Source organism: Lepidochelys kempii, chromosome 4, assembly GCF_965140285.1.
Source record: "Lepidochelys kempii isolate rLepKem1 chromosome 4, rLepKem1.hap1, whole genome shotgun sequence".
Lineage (NCBI taxonomy): Eukaryota > Metazoa > Chordata > Testudines > Cheloniidae > Lepidochelys > Lepidochelys kempii.
This window is the reverse complement of record NC_136383.1, coordinates 15,730,546-15,746,581: the sequence shown is the minus strand read 5'-3', so window position 1 is coordinate 15,746,581 and position 16,036 is coordinate 15,730,546.

The window sequence follows — 16,036 nt, the reverse complement described above, 5'->3', positions numbered from 1 at the left end:
TTTCTTTCCCCTTTTCTCCCCCCCCCCACGCAAAATTGTTTTAACCTCTGAATCAAAGTCCCATTGAAGTTAATGGAAAGACTCCTGTTTATTTCAATGGGTTTTTGGATTAGACCTTTATTTTGTTCATTTTGATCCCGGTTTTACAGAAGTCAAGTGATCCTTTTGACACTGACTTAAATGGGAGCAGGATGAGGCCTTTTGTCTGCTTTTGAGCTCTTTCATTTCCTTCCTTCTCCCCTTTTAGCTTTGTTATTACTTTATTTTTGCCTGTATTTCTTTTTATTCCTCTTTTCAACCTTCCTCCTTGTCCCATTCCTTTGGATGCTCTTTATATTCACGGTATTTCTTCCCCCCTTTCTCCCCACTCCCCTGCGTCTAGCATCCCATGATGGCAGTAAATACTGAATTGCCTGCCGGTTGTCTACTTCGTATTGTCCTGAGTGGATGTAATGTGGAAGCAAAGTGGAATTCCTGATTTTTGTTGCATTAGACGCTACTATTAAGTATCTAAACTATCCCAGAATGATTACCATTACGTATTATTTTCCATGAGTTCTTTGCAAAGGAAAATCTTGCTTCTCAGATGCACTTGTCAATAGAAAGTAAAAATGCAGCTGATTTTGGATATTGAAGCCGGGTTCAAGATTTGATATTAAAATACTAATTTGACAGAGCTGGCTAAAGGCTTAGTTAATTAAAGAACACACATAGATTTCCTTCATAGGAGCCAGAATGATTCCTGAAGAAAAACACGTATGTTACTGTACACACATTGTATTTATAAGGCATACTGACAAGGGGTCAGAACTAAGATCATTTTAATTTGGGCACATCTTACCTTTTGCATACTCAACTTTTTGAAATCTTAATAATTTTTAACATACTTTTGCATGATGTTCCCTAAGTTCATTTCAAATGAAAAAATCAAAAATATCCTGTCACATGCCACTATTCACTAGGTAGCTTGAGAACATCGGTTGTGTTCTATTCCTGGCTCTGGGAATGGAGTGTGGTCCAGTTGTTTGAGAAGAATAATTACCGGTAGTGATAGTTAGAATTGCGGGGGGCTATTTTTTTTTATAATGATGCTTTGTGTTTATATAAAGCTGACTCATTGGCAGGTCTGAAGCACTTCAAAGGTGGGTGTGTAGGAGTAGCTCCATTTTACAGACAGGGTAGCCACGTACGTCAATTTGGCATATTTTGTTTGGACAAGGGGAAAAACTTGAGTTACCAATTATAACTTTCAAATTGTTATTCTTCTCCTACAACCAACCTAACATTAGGTTTGTGTCCATGCTAAATTTCAGGGTTCAGACTTCAGCTCATTACCCTTTTTATTTTGTTGAGAATTTTTTTACAAAGAAAAAATGTATACTTTTTTCTCATTCTTACCTTAATTGAAAATGTCACAAGAGATTTTGCTCGCTGTTTCTCGGAGTTAAAAAACACCACCCCACCTTTGGGCAAGTATAGTCAGTGTTAGCCCCCCAAAGGAAATAATTTGGAAAGTTATGAGGTGTACGACAACTGTCAAAAACCCTGTGTTACAGACGTAAGGATGTTATTATGCATATGTATTATCTCTGTTTGTATTATTTATTCTATATATTGTTAAGGCATCCATCACCATAGAATCATAGAACTGGAAGGGACCTCGAGAGTCTTGCCATTTAAGTCCTGCCTTGAGTGCAGGGACTGGACAAGTATTATAGGCAGGACTATAGTATCTGGGCACCCTTTAGAAGGACTAAAGCAACCAAGAAACAACTCTTCCCTCCTTCCGTCAGAATTGCTTTCTTAAATAGATTAAATCCAGATAGTGGCCATCCATATGACCATTTGCTAATGATCCAACAGCTCTGGGGAAGGCTCGGTATCAGGCCTAAAGGTGGCAAAGCCTGGCTCAGGTGGCTCTTGAGAAGGAGCAAAATCCGTGGACAAGGACTGTCTATTGAATGTCCCGTCCATTGTAATTCTAATTGTACAGTGATATTGCTGTGCCTAGATCTTTGCTGCAGTTACAAAAACATGTACAGACAAACTGGCATAAATGGTTATTTTTCATTAGGAGCCAGGTGCCATACTGTGGTCCCACTTGTATAAAATACTTGCAGAATATTCCTACCCAATATGGAAGGAGCAATTTCAGCAGGAAGGGGGACCTACATAAGTAATAATTATTGATTTTACATTAAGTTCAACTCTTACAAAATGCAAACCACTTTCTGAACCAACTATAAAAACACGTCATTATCACAAAGTTATCATATTATGTTTTCAGGACTTTTGAGTAAAACTTACTGTATTGTAAGTAAAAGGAGATTTATTTATTTATTGTAGGGGATGACTGAGTGTGAATACTTTTTACGAGAGTTTGGAAGCATGACTATTTTAGGTGTGAGGTACGTACAAAAATGAACGGTTGTGATGGCTTTAATTTTCAGGCCTTAGCACTAGAGAGAGTTAAAAAATGTCTTCCCCTCCCGCCAGAAAAATTTAATTTTTTGGTGGAAATTTAAATATCAAAAAACTTTGGCCAAAAACCAAAACATTTTGGGTCTGGGGACATTAAGTTTTGTTGAATGAAAAACTGAAATTTTTCTCGGAAAGCAGACGCTTTTCACAAAAATAAATTCAAAATCTCAAACCACTTGAGATGGAAAATCTTTTCCTGGCCCTACCTAGCATTTTGACTCCAGTTATTCATGTACTATAATGGAGGAGCAACATTTTGGGGAGAGGAGGATCACAGATGATTCCGTTTTCCCCTGCTCACTTGTGAAGGCTCTACCTTGCAGCTACTGTCCTCCCCCAACCCGTCAGCAATCCTTAATATGCCTACCCAAAAGGGATGATAAAGAGCAGTGGAAAGCTATCCCTCCTGCTGAGGGCTGACAGTGATGACCCTACTTCGCTTACCATTTTTATCCAATCAGGAGCAAGAGATCAAGCTTGAAACTCTCAAATAACCAATGGATACTGAGGCTGTCTTGTGCTTGATTTGTAACTGATGCTGTGTGGAACATCTGATCTCTCAAAACATTGTTTAGCATGGAAACAATCCTATAGGTGAAGCTAATGCTACAGGAAAGGTGTGGTACACCTCTGTATTTGCGAGCATTTGATCCATGTTATCTATCATAGAAATCATTACCCAGAAAATCCTAGTGTCCTGTGGACCAGATTCTCAGCTGGTGTACATTGAAGTCAGAGGAGCTCAACTGATGTACACTGGTTGAGAATCTGGCCCCAGGATTTTGTGAAAAATGTTAAAGTATATATCTGGCATCCCACAACCAATTGAAAACTTTGCTTTTACAAAATAGCATAGTCTAATTGCATTCCAGAGTAAAACAGATAGCTTTGCAGTAACATCAATGCTTGCATAGAAATATCTGTTTATCAGACACCTTTCTCTTTTTTCAGCTATTATGTGCATAATCTAGGAAAGTGCATGCTCAACAAACAAGGTTTCTAGCACAAAGTGAAATGTAAAGATTGTATTTTGATATTACAGCATTGCTTTAGGGAAAAGCTACATTCTTAGGATTTCTATATCAGCACATAAGTACAGTGATTACCAGGCCTGTTTGATTTTTTTTTTATCCTCTTATAGTTGCCATTACTCATTTTCAAGCATAGGATGAATAATGAAGCAGATAAATCAAAATCCTAAAGGGAGATGATCATTCACTCTGAGATTGCCCTCTGAAGATCCTCCGACATGACCTTATCCCAGAGACAGCTTTATATCCTTTTATGAATCCAAGCAAGCATGGACCTTGGAGGCTTTTGGAGTACTGAGGTGGGATTTATTTTGTTAGACCCATGAATGCATAATGACAGCATGGGGACTTTAGGACATAGGTTGCCCTTCTGTTGAGCTAAGGATTAAGATCTGTTCAGTGATGGATTTGTAAAATCCAGAGTATTGCCCCATTCAGTTTATTGCATATTCCGGTTGGCATGTGTGCAAATCTGCTTTAAATTTAGTGCTGTCTAGGAAGGCTGGAAGCTAAGTGGTTATTCTCTGCATTGCAATGTTGTAAGCCTCAAGTTTTGATTCTCCCCTGAGTCTTAATTCCTTGTTCCTGTAGGGGCTGAACGAGTTCATACTGGGTACTGACAACCACCCCTTGAGCTGATTTGGGAGAGGCATTGATTGGGTGGTGGTATACCCCCCACCCCCCGAATGGATTCACCCAATGGTGACTTCTTTCTATCCTCCCCTTCCAACTGAAATCCAAATGCTACTTTTCCAGAGGCGGCTGAATTATGTTGTGTTCTCCTCAGAACAACTCCACTCATCCATCATCATTTACGAGAATTGAAAGTTGCTTTGGGAGAATGGTCCCTTTGTCACAGGTCTTCAGATTATGCACACTTTGTTTTTTCCCCTTTGACGGTTGTAGACACTCTTGTAAGCCAATTTCATCAGCCTCTCCCTGGACAGCAGTAACTTGCTATTGGCAGGCATCTGCACTTGGGTGTGACATAAGGCAAACACATTACTATATACCCAAAGGTACTGTACAATAATAGGGGTGTTTGGATCTCAGATAGCAAAAGGCTTATTGGTAAGGGATGATTGTTTACATATGCACTGGCCCCTAGTCCTCCCTGTGGCGTCCTGTACTTTTCAACTCCAAGTGTTCTGAAAGGCAGGAGCAGGGTTTTTGTGTCAAGGTCTTCTCTTCCCTGGGAGTCTGCTGAAACTCAGCTAGGGTGACCAGATGTCCCGATTTTATAGGGACCGTCCCAATTTTTGGTTCTTTTTCTTATAGAGGCTCCTATTATCCCCCACCCCTGTCCTCATTTTTCACATTTGCTGTCTAGTCACCCTAAACTCAGCAGATCCATATAGAGGACGAATTGGCTCTCTGGGTGGTGTCAGGCAGACAGGGAGCAGCAGGCCCACCAACATGGGGGCAAATGGGGCAATTGCCCAGGGGCCCGGGCCATTTAAAATGGCTACTGCAGCAGTGGCAGTGGCCAGGAGCCCCGGGCCCTTTTAAATTGCCCGGGCGGCCCGCCAGGCTCCTAGGTGCATGCGGGGTGGTACCGGTGGCAGTGAAGGCAGCTGGGCGGGCATGTGGAAGCCCTGGCCACGCTGGAAGAGCGCCCGTTGACTGTCCAGCCCGTACCTCTGTGCTAAATCCAATGGTTTCTAGTCTGTAACCGACTTCAAAGCCTTTATGAAGCAGATGGAGCACAAGCACCTAGAAGGTTTCATTACACTCCCTGCATTGTTCTTTCTAAGTAAAAATGTCTCTATGTTCCTGTGAGAAAATAACTTCATTGACGTTTTCTTCTGAAGTTACCCTACCCCCGCAACGAACAACTTGTTTTATTGTGTATAAAACTGCCGAACGTAGTCTGGCATCACGACAGTACAACAGCCAGACCTGACTATTGTATAGTGTATATCACACGCATTTGTACTGAGTCTAAATTAGAGATGGATCCAAGCCAAAATGCTAAAAACCTAGCCCCCTCCCCCTCACACATTTGAAAATGCAAGCCTGTCTATTTTGAAATGACCTTTTTCACTGGCAGTATAGGGCAGAATTTTCAAGCGAGATCACTGCCCGTAATCAGGGTCAGATATTTCACAAGAATTCAACTCCCGTTTAAGCCCAAAAGAAGCGGTCAGTTTTTCAAAGTTGCTCAGTGTAACATGGGAACTGCTGGGTGGCCAAGCACTTTTGATGATCTAAATAAGAGGTGGCTCAATGGGAGTTGAACTCTCCTGAAAATCTGGTAGCAACTGTGGGTGCTGGACACTTGAAAATCTGGGCCCTGATCTCTTTTGAAAATATGACTCTTTACTATACAGTAATCCTAGTATCATTCCACAATGTCTTCCATTAAATCACGAGACAAAATGGCTTTACTTTTTCTAAAGCCATCACTAAGTTCAAGACATGGGCATTGGACAGAGAGGTGTTCCAGAACATCATGAGAAAGACAACACAGACAAGACATGAACCATGCTGTCAAGGTTCCTCCCCCACTCTGAACTCTAGGGTACAGATGTGGGGACCTGCATGAAAAACCTCCTAAGCTTATCTTTACCAGCTTAGGTCAAAACTTCCCCAAGGTACAAAATATTCCACCCGTTGTCCTTGGACTGGCCGCTACCACCACCAAACTAATACTGGTTACTGGGGAAGAGCTGTTTGGACGCGTCCTTCCCCCCAAAATACTTCCCAAAACCTTGCACCCCACTTCCTGGACAAGGTTTGGTAAAAAGCCTCACCAATTTGCCTAGGTGACTACAGACCCAGACCCTTGGATCTTAAGAACAATGAACAATCCTCCCAACACTTGCACCCCCCCTTTCCTGGGAAATGTTGGATAAAAAGCCTCACCAATTTGCATAGGTGACCACAGACCCAAATCTGTCCAGATCTCCTTGGATCTGAGAACAATGAAAAAGCATTCAGTTTTTTACAAGAAGACTTTTAATAAAAAATAGAAGTAAATAGAAATAAAGAAATCCCCCCTGTAAAATCAGGATGGTAGATATCTTACAGGGTAATTAGATTCAAAAACATAGAGAACCCCTCTAGGCAAAACCTTAAGTTACCAAAAAGATACACAGACAGAAATAGTTATTCTATTCAGCACAATTCTTTTCTCAGCCATTTAAAGAAATCATAATCTAACACATACCTAGCTAGATTACTTACTAACAGTTCTAAGATTCCATTCCTGGTCTATCCCCGGCAAAGACCCAGCATACAGACAGACACAAAGACCCTTTGTTTCTCTCCCTCCTCCCAGCTTTTGAAAGTATCTTGTCTCCTCATTGGTCATTTTGGTCAGGTGCCAGCGAGGTTACCTTTAGCTTCTTAACCCTTTACAGGTGAGAGGAGCTTTCCCCTGGCCAGGAGGGATTTCAAAGGGGTTTACCCTTCCCTTTATTTTTATGACACATGCCGAAAATTCCTTAGAAGCTAAGTGTAATGTAGATCCAGAAAACAGTTTAAGATACCTGGAGTATTCTTGAAGATCTTAAGAGATACCTGTGCAGATGCAATGATACAGTCAGTACAATTGACTGTCAAATAGCATAAATTCAGCTGTGTTGCATTTTTTGGATTCACAGAAACAATTTTCTGATTTTGATATGTTCTAAAACAAAATATACTGGATATTGGATGTTCTTTAAGCTAGTAGGCAAAATGCACAGCAAGATCTGGAATAGCTGGAAGTTGAAGTTCATAGAAATTCAAATGGAAAGTAAGACAAAACTTTTTAACAGAGAAAGTAATTAACTATTGGAACAGATTATCAAGGTAAGTGGTAAATTCATCACCACTTGTAGACTTTAAATCAAGACTGGATGCCTTTCTAAAATATTAGTGGCTTCATATACAAGGTATTGGGTTTGAAAGTCTTCACGTATGATGCAGGGAAGGGTAATTCCCTCAATGGAAGGACTCACAAGGTGAAATGCTATGACCTGTCTTATGCAGGAGGTCAGGTGAGATCTCCACAATGGTCCTTTCTGGCTTTAAAACCTGTTCATCTATATTTTAAAACTAGGAAATTGAAAACCAAAGCAAACATTACTTTAAACAATTAAGAAAAAATTGAGTTGCTCTGTGACCATAATCAGCCAATATTGTTAGTTTTTCTTTTTTTAATCTCCTGCAAAAAATGAATATTTAGGTGTAGTTCCCAAATGAGCTATCAGATCTGACCCTGTAAAAGATGTATTCTAGGTTCATTCCTTCATTGCTTGTCTCTATATTTGGCATGCTTCTCTAGATCTTTTTCTCTTGTGACCCATTTGTCAGAGAGGCGTCAACTCTTGATTCTTTGTCCTGTTGTATTTTTTTCTTGTTGTCTGCAAGAGTAGTAAGTTATCATTGCAGTTGGATTCTGTTTTAACAACAATCTTATCTTTCGGTTTGACTCTGCATTGTCTTGAATGCATTTGAATACACTAGAGGGGTCATGTGTTTGTTTATGTTTGACATTGAACCCCTGGATTCTTTGCACATCTTTTAAACTTCAAACCAGTCCGTGCTACTATGAGAACTTTTTTCTATCCAAGTACATGAGGTAGATTTTTTTAAGATACCATGTACTTTTAACTTGCTTTGTTTGATCAGTGTGTAATCCCAGGAAATGCACGTGTGATTAATACTTGAGCCATCCAAGTTTGTGGTTATTACACGTGGTATGCTTTGCATTTTTTGTAGGTGTTTATGCCAATGTTAAATACTTATTAAATACTATTAGAGCAGAATGGTAATGATTCACCCCTATTTTGCACTGATGTAAATGATTACCAGGATTTTGCCTTACTTAGCAAAACGATTGATACAAAAACAGCGTGGAGAAAAGATCTGGAGGAAAATACAAAGGTTAACTACTCGAACTAAGTGTTTTGTTTTGTGTTTTACTTTGAAGAGTATCCCTTACCTCAAAAGGGGGAGGATAGCTCAGTGGTTTGAGCATTGGCCTGCTAAACCCAGGGTTGTGAGTTCAATCCTTGAGGGGGCCATTTAGGGATCTGGGGCAAAAATTGGGAATTGGTCCTGCTTCAAGCAGGGTGTTGGACTAGAGGACCTCCTGAGGTCCCTTCCAATCTTGATATTCTATGATTCTATGATAAACTAGCCAAGTGTATAGACTGCTTGGAGTGATAAGAGATTTTAAAACTAAGCTAAAGATTCTAACATACATATTTTCAAAATAATCAACATTAGCCTAATTACAGCATTAAGCCATACAGAGGTACAAGTACCATTGTTGCACAATAAACATGGAACCCAGTTATTATGATTTTCAAAGTCCAAGATGAATTCACATTTGGAGTTAGGGAAATGCAAATGAAATAATTTTATCTGACCCAAGTGTAGTCTATGCTATTCCTCCAACAAAATCCACTGTTACACCTACGGTTTAGATTTTAGTTAAAGACTTCAGAGACTTTAGTTAAAGAGCCCAGAATCAAACTTCATATATAACCACACCTGTAATTCTGATATAATACGCTACTGAGTTTATTTACTTGATTTAAAAGCCTATGTAGTTTGAGAGCCTAGGAATTGCATCATGGTATAAGGTGCCTGTAAGCTGCCACATTAAAAATATACTGGAAAACCTTCCCTGTAAGGTTGGCTAATAGTAAGTCATGTTTCTGTCAATCATAAAATATTGTGCAAAGTAATAACTCATTGATAAGTACATGTGGGCTATTTTTTTACTTAAGTGTAAATTACACCAGCAGAGTTCAGTTTACAATTCATGGAAACCTTTCCCCGTAGTTTATCAGGAATATGCGATGATAACACTGTTCTGGCCTACCAAGATTTCCGTTATGAAGTCATTTTGGATAGAACTGCTTGCTCCTTGTCCCCTGGGTATGTTAACTCTGTAATATAAAACTATCACAGGTGGTACAAATTAATAATTCATCTTAATTTCAGATTTTTTGTATTCACCAAAGAGGGCAATATTTTTCTTTTAAAGGAGAAAATGTGTTTCTAATATAGCATTTGTAGAGAAGTCAGAAGGGAAATCCACACTGACAGCAAATAATAAAACTTAGTGGCATTAAAAATAAATGTATGTTTGTGATATCTCTGGCATCTACAAGAAGTACAATTCATAGATAAAAGGGTTTAAAACCCATTATTAATTAGGATCTAGTCCAAAGTTGCTGTCCAAGGGCTTGATTCTCTGATGCCTTAGTCATTTACACCTGTGAAAACTGGTTTCCTACACTACCATTTGCATCAACATACAGCGTGAGGTAGTGGAGAATCTGTCCCTAAGGCCTTAATGTATCAAACCAGCCTTAGCAAACTTCACTGTTCTTAGAGGGCTGGATCCACAGTTGTGGCTACGCTGTACTAAGGCACAGGGCAAAGGTAGCTTTATTATAATTTATTATTTGTCCTGGGATAGCGCCCGCAAGCCCTAGTCCTCTACTAGGACCCCAGTGTGCTAGGCGCTGTACATTCACCAAACAAAAAGACTGTCCCTGCCCCCAACGAATTTAGAATCTAAGTATAAGATAAAAGACAACAGGGGGCTGCAGACAGACAGACTGGCAGGGAGGCACAAGTAAACAACTAAACAATGCCAGGCATGATAAGTGCAACAGCTGCCTTACTCGGGTCAGGTATATTGACATAACACAGTTAAAATCAATGAAAAGGCAGTGGAGATGGGAAAATATCTGCGCCTCTGCTCAAAGCCAATGTCCGTTGTTCAGTTTCACATGTGTGCATTAAATTGTTATGGTTTGACTAGTAGTGGTTTCTGTGAATGCCTTGAGGATCTGTTTATGTAACAAATAAATCTCTGACATCCCATCGTTATTATAAAAGAAGGTGTAAGTTTATTTATAAAAATATGTGGTGGGAATTCTCACAGACCTGAATTAATCCAAAAATATTCAAATCCAGAATATTCAAATTGTCAGTTAAATTTGCTTCCAGGCCCCTTTGTGTTAATCTTCTGTGAATATTTGTGTAAAAGGTTGGGTGAAGATTGAGCCTGGAATGCAGGGCATTTTGTCTCTCTGGCTCACAATTCTCTATTAAAAAATGGAGGGGGCTTCAGGCTAATGATGTGTGATACCAAGGTTCTTGAACAGTTGCTGCTGCAGGTCCCAATCCAAAGCCTATTAATGTCAGTACCATTGACTTCAATGGGCTTTGGCTCAGGTGGCTCAGTTAAAGCAAATGGAAAAGGAGTACTTGTGGCACCTTAGAGACTAAGGAATTTATTTGAGCACTGAATGCATCCGATGAAGTGAGCTGTAGCTCACGAAAGCTTATGCTCAAATAAATTGGTTAGTCTCTAAGGTGCCACAAGTCCTCCTTTTCTTTTTGCGAATACAGACTAACACGGCTGCCACTCTGAAACCTGTCATTAAAGCAAATGCTGTTTCCAAGGGAATACAATAAATTGCAATGAATGGGGAAATATCCCCTTTGGGAATCATGTGGCGTTCTTGGGGGTAATAAAGTGCATTGCAATTGGCTCAATAATATTTGCCCAGAATAATATTGTGCCCTGGGCATACAGGCTGATGAGTCACTTTTCAAGTATTCATTTCTAAGCTACAGACAAAGTGACCTTGCCATAGCAAAGCATGCAATGCTTCAAAACAGTGTGCAACTCTAATGTGCTTCTGAAATCTTTCTAATCTATTTCAGTTCCTAGAGATGATGTCAGGTCAGCAAACCTAATTGCCGAGGAAAATGATGTGCCATGCTTTGTTATAGATAGTGAGTAAGTACCATATTGTTGTTGAACAAAAGAGCAACCTTTTCTTTAACAACTTTCTCAAAGAGTACATGTCCTGTTTCACTTGCCTCCACTTGAGTCCTGTTATGAGATCTGACAACTGATTACATCGGAAGTTCTCAAACTTTTTTTCCATGGTGTGGACCATGTCCCAGTGAAGAGATTATTTTATGGACAGCTACTCTCCCATACAGGATTGTATAACAAACTACAGCAAAAGGATTACCTGGAAAAATAATCTTAGGAGAATATGTATTTTTAGCTCCCTTTAATGAAATGAGTGGACATCTATAGAAACAGCTGGAAGACCAAGCACCAGGTAACCTGCCAGCTTTCCAAAAGTTACCATTAAGTGTTCTGCAAAGCACAAGCTGTCCGCAGACCACACCTTGCAAACTGCTGAGCTAAAATCTGTTACAGAAAATTTCGGCCTCTTCTAAATTGTAGAAGCCCATATCTGCCAGAGATCTATTATATAGTATCTCTTATGATACTTGTTTATGTATCCTAAAAGTATGCTTATAATTTGCAGCTATTTTCAAAGAATGGCCATGCAACATTGTCATGAAAAAGACTGGATATACCTGTAACTGTATGGTACTACTTGGATTCTAACTGATCTTGCCAGCTAAAAGGAATTATACCAGCTTTGGGTTGGAGATCTCCAGGAAATGCCTAAGGGTATGTCTACATAGCAAAAGAAAAACCTGCAGCTGGCCTATGCCAGCTGACTTGAGCTTATGGGACTTGGGCTGTGGGACTGTTTTGCTGCTGTGTAGACTTCCTGGCTCAGGCAAGAACCCAAGTTTTGGGACCCTCCTGCCTCTCGGGGTCAACACAGCAGTGAAATAGCCCCACAGCCCAAACCCCATGAGCCTGAGTCAATCACGGGTCTCTAGCTGCTTTGTAGACATACCCATGATGCTGTAGAGCAGTGCTACTCGAAGTGGTGGTCTGCGGACCGGTGTCGGTCCGTGGAACATCAGCTGCCGGTCTGCGCGCACATTGGGAAAAAAATTGCTGGTCCCCCACGTCAGATAGTTTGAGAAGCACTGCTGTAGCTGACCCTCTTCTCTTTGTGATGGCCAGATTCTGTCATCCTACTCACCTTGTGTAGTACCTGATTCGGTGACTAGTGCTATGGGGCTATGGGTGGAGAAGGGTACTACTGATCATGAGTAAGAGTGGCAGAATCCGGTCTCAAATTCAATACTGAACAAATGCAGCACCTTAGTGTTAAGGGGTTCTGCGCTTCAGAAGGTTTGTTCTTCTGGCTGAAGTGTAAAAGCAAGGTCTTGACCAGCTGTGGCCTTTTAAAACCCTAGAGCACTTACTATCAGAGTTTGGGGTGGACTCAGCCTGGGTAGTTAGTTGGTGTTGACCTAAGTACTGTCTGCAGTGGCAATTGGATAGAATATATATTTTGCTTTCTTTCTTTTCTTTTTCTGGATGCTGTTAGATGTCCCCAGAAATGACTGCATTTAAGTGACTAGCAAAGTGATCCCTCGACATAGTTTCTGTATGTTTTCTAAACTTTGAATTCCTTTGGGATGGAAGGCCCAATATAAATATTATAATAAATAAGTAGTTCTTAAGACTAAAACCAATATAACTGTTTCCCATTAGGTGAATGACTGATATTGATTAAATTTTAAGTGTGTTTAATTTCTGAGTATATACTGAGTAAACCCAAAGATTAGAGCAATAGCCCCACTAGGCAATTAGGTTTATTGCTACTAGAGGAAGTAGCTAAACGAGAAGTCAGATGTAGAATGAAATAACAATCAGACATTCATCAGAGGCTAAGTTTTTATAGTGGTGACTCATCCTTTCACAGTGAACCAGCACCATCTAAAGGGTAATGTCTCACAGCCTGTGTCAAATGACTCGAGCTGATGGGACTGGCTCCGCAGGGCTAAAAATAGGCATGTAGCCGTTTAACCTTGGTATGAAGCCGGGGCTTTGAGATCTTCCCCCCCCACACACACCACCCTCGCTGGGTTTTAGAGCCCAGACTCCAGCCTGAGTCCAAACGTCTACACTGCTGTTTTCAGCTCTGCAGCACCTGCCCTATAGCCTGCATCAGTTGACCGAAGCTCTGAGACTTGCTGTCATGGGATTTTTTTTGGGGGGGGGTTTTGTTTTCTGTTTTTTGTTTTTTTGCTGCATAGACATACCCTCATATATATTCACAGTTGATCTGGAGAAGCTAGTATTAATACCAAGGGAAATAGATTCACACCCATGTTGTTCTGTGATGTCTTCAAAGAATAAAAGATCCAGCTATTGCAATGTGGTTCCAGCAGTTTACTATGTTCGTTCATTCACGTTTTCGAACATTCAGTCAGACTGTCGGAACCTTCAAAGAACTCCAAAGGCACCTTGAGGGTTATGTGGCTAACCTGGCCCATGCTGATGGGAAAAGTCACATACTAAGTAAGTCTGGTACAGTTTGTCAGATGTGTCTCTGCTAAGAGATCCTACAGGAGTTAGTTGTTCTTATTACGTCACTGATAGTGGGTAGTAGGGATGGAGCTTAGATACTACAGCAGTGCGTTTCTTAAAAATGTACAGATAGATTATGAGTGAGTAAAAGTCTTCTCTGAAAAAATAAGGACCTCAATATCTCAATTTCCAAGCCAAGTGCTAAATACAGACAAGGTGGAATATATGGGTAATTGGTTATTTTTGTGTAAATGAACATAGATACAACAGCTGTCTCCTTATTTCTATATATATGTGCCTTACCTTTCAGACAGAGAGAGAGTAGGCACCAAACTAAGGTAATTATTAGAGCTGGTAGAAAAATTAAAAAACAAATTTGCAAACATTTTTGAAGTTATTTCCAATTTTCAGTTTTCTTCACTAAAAACCCATCAAAACCTTTCCTGAAAACATTATAGAGCTTGTTATAGAATTTTTTTAGTTAATCAAAAACTAGATTTTTGGTTAATGGAAAATTTATAGAGCCATTTTTTTCTAAGTCACCTAAAGTTTTCTAAAGTTCTAAAGACAAACGTAGAGAAAATCAACCATTTTGGGGGTTTGTTTTGGATTTTTTTTTAAAAAATTTGGTGTTTTAGGGGGAAAAATGATTTTTTTGATGGACTAAAGTTTTCATTTGAACTTTTTGCCCAGCTCTAACAATTCTCAGAAGGATCCATATTTCTGAATGAAGAACCCTAATTTAAATGTTTAAAAGAAGATGTTAATGCTGGTGACCAGATAGTTAGTCCAAAGCTGACCAGGAATTGTTCCAAAGGGATCTCACTAAACTGGATGATTGGGTGACCAAATGGCACATGAAATTCAATGTTGATACATGCAAAATAATGCACATGGGAAAAATAATCCCAATTATGCACACAAAATATGGGGTCTAAATTGGCTCTTACCACTCAAGAAAGATCTTGTAGTCTCTAGAGAATTAACCAGTTAATTGTATCTATTACATCATCCTTAAAATGGTGATATGCATAGCATATCGCTTGAAAGAAAGAAACAAAAAAAACCTCCTTTTGTATCCTATTTTTCAGATTTTAATATATCACTTAGGTATATAATTTTTAACTCTGGTCAATTCTTGAAACAGAAGTTTCATCGGGGCCGCAAGGACATGGTGCTGGCCACTTCCGGGAGCAGCATGGGGCTAGCGGCACCATGGGGGTGGCAAGCCCCGAGGGGCTGGATTGGGTCCAAGGGGCTGGATTGCCCACCCCTGCTTTAACCGCTTATGCTTTAACATAAAACACAGCAATTACAGTAATCTTTCACTGTCTCAAATATGTGAGGCCAATAGAAATTTGAGCCTCTCATGGGTTCTCTCCACCCCTAAATGTCCAGCAAAAGGGGCAATCATGAGCTACCTGCATCAACCCTGTCATATACTAAACAGGCACAAACACCTACTTGCACCTTTTTTTCTCTATGGGGCCCTCCCTGTACAACAAACCCCTTTCTAGAAAAAATCTGCCCTTTCCTTTCCCTGCTGGGAGCTGCATTCCTCCCCTCAAATTCCCTTTGAGTCTCACTCAAGTTCAGAACAGACTAAGGCAAAGCAACAGAATCTTCAAACCCTTTCTCTGGAAACAACCTTTTCCTTTCAGCTGGTGAGGGACTGAGGGCATTTCCCGCCCCTCCAGCCCTTCCTGCTGGCCAGAGACAAGTAGGTTTACCAACTTCGGTTGGATGAATTCCTGGAGGGTTTCATCACATGACATTATCTTTAATTAAAGATTAATCTTTAATTCCTGGAGACTTCAGGACAATCCTGGAGGGTTGGCAATCCTACAGACAAGCCAGGTGAGGCAGAGCCAAACTCCTTCTGGCCGCAAGTTATGCTATTAACCTGCTTAGGCATGGCTAGTATAGTGTTACCAATTAAACCACCATTGGGAAGTAGATTTCTAATACCACCAAGAACTCCTTTAAAATTCTCACACTCAATTTAGACGTAGGCCAAAGGTACAGTTACAGGCAATTTGGCCACAGCCAATAGACTGAAGTTTTACCAGGAATTCTATCTTCCTCCCTTACCAAACTTTCCCTGACCCAAGTGACTTGGGACACAGTGTCCCTCCAGCCCTTACAAGCTATGCCAATTACCTTAGCATTTTTAATGAATTCTTCACTACCCTCCCAGGCCTCAGTCCTAATCTAGTTCACAAGGATTTCTTCCAGCCCCGCCACTGCCTATGGAGAAATGGTGGTGGTACTCACAGGGGAAGGTAGGGTTTGTGGATTGTGGGGTTAC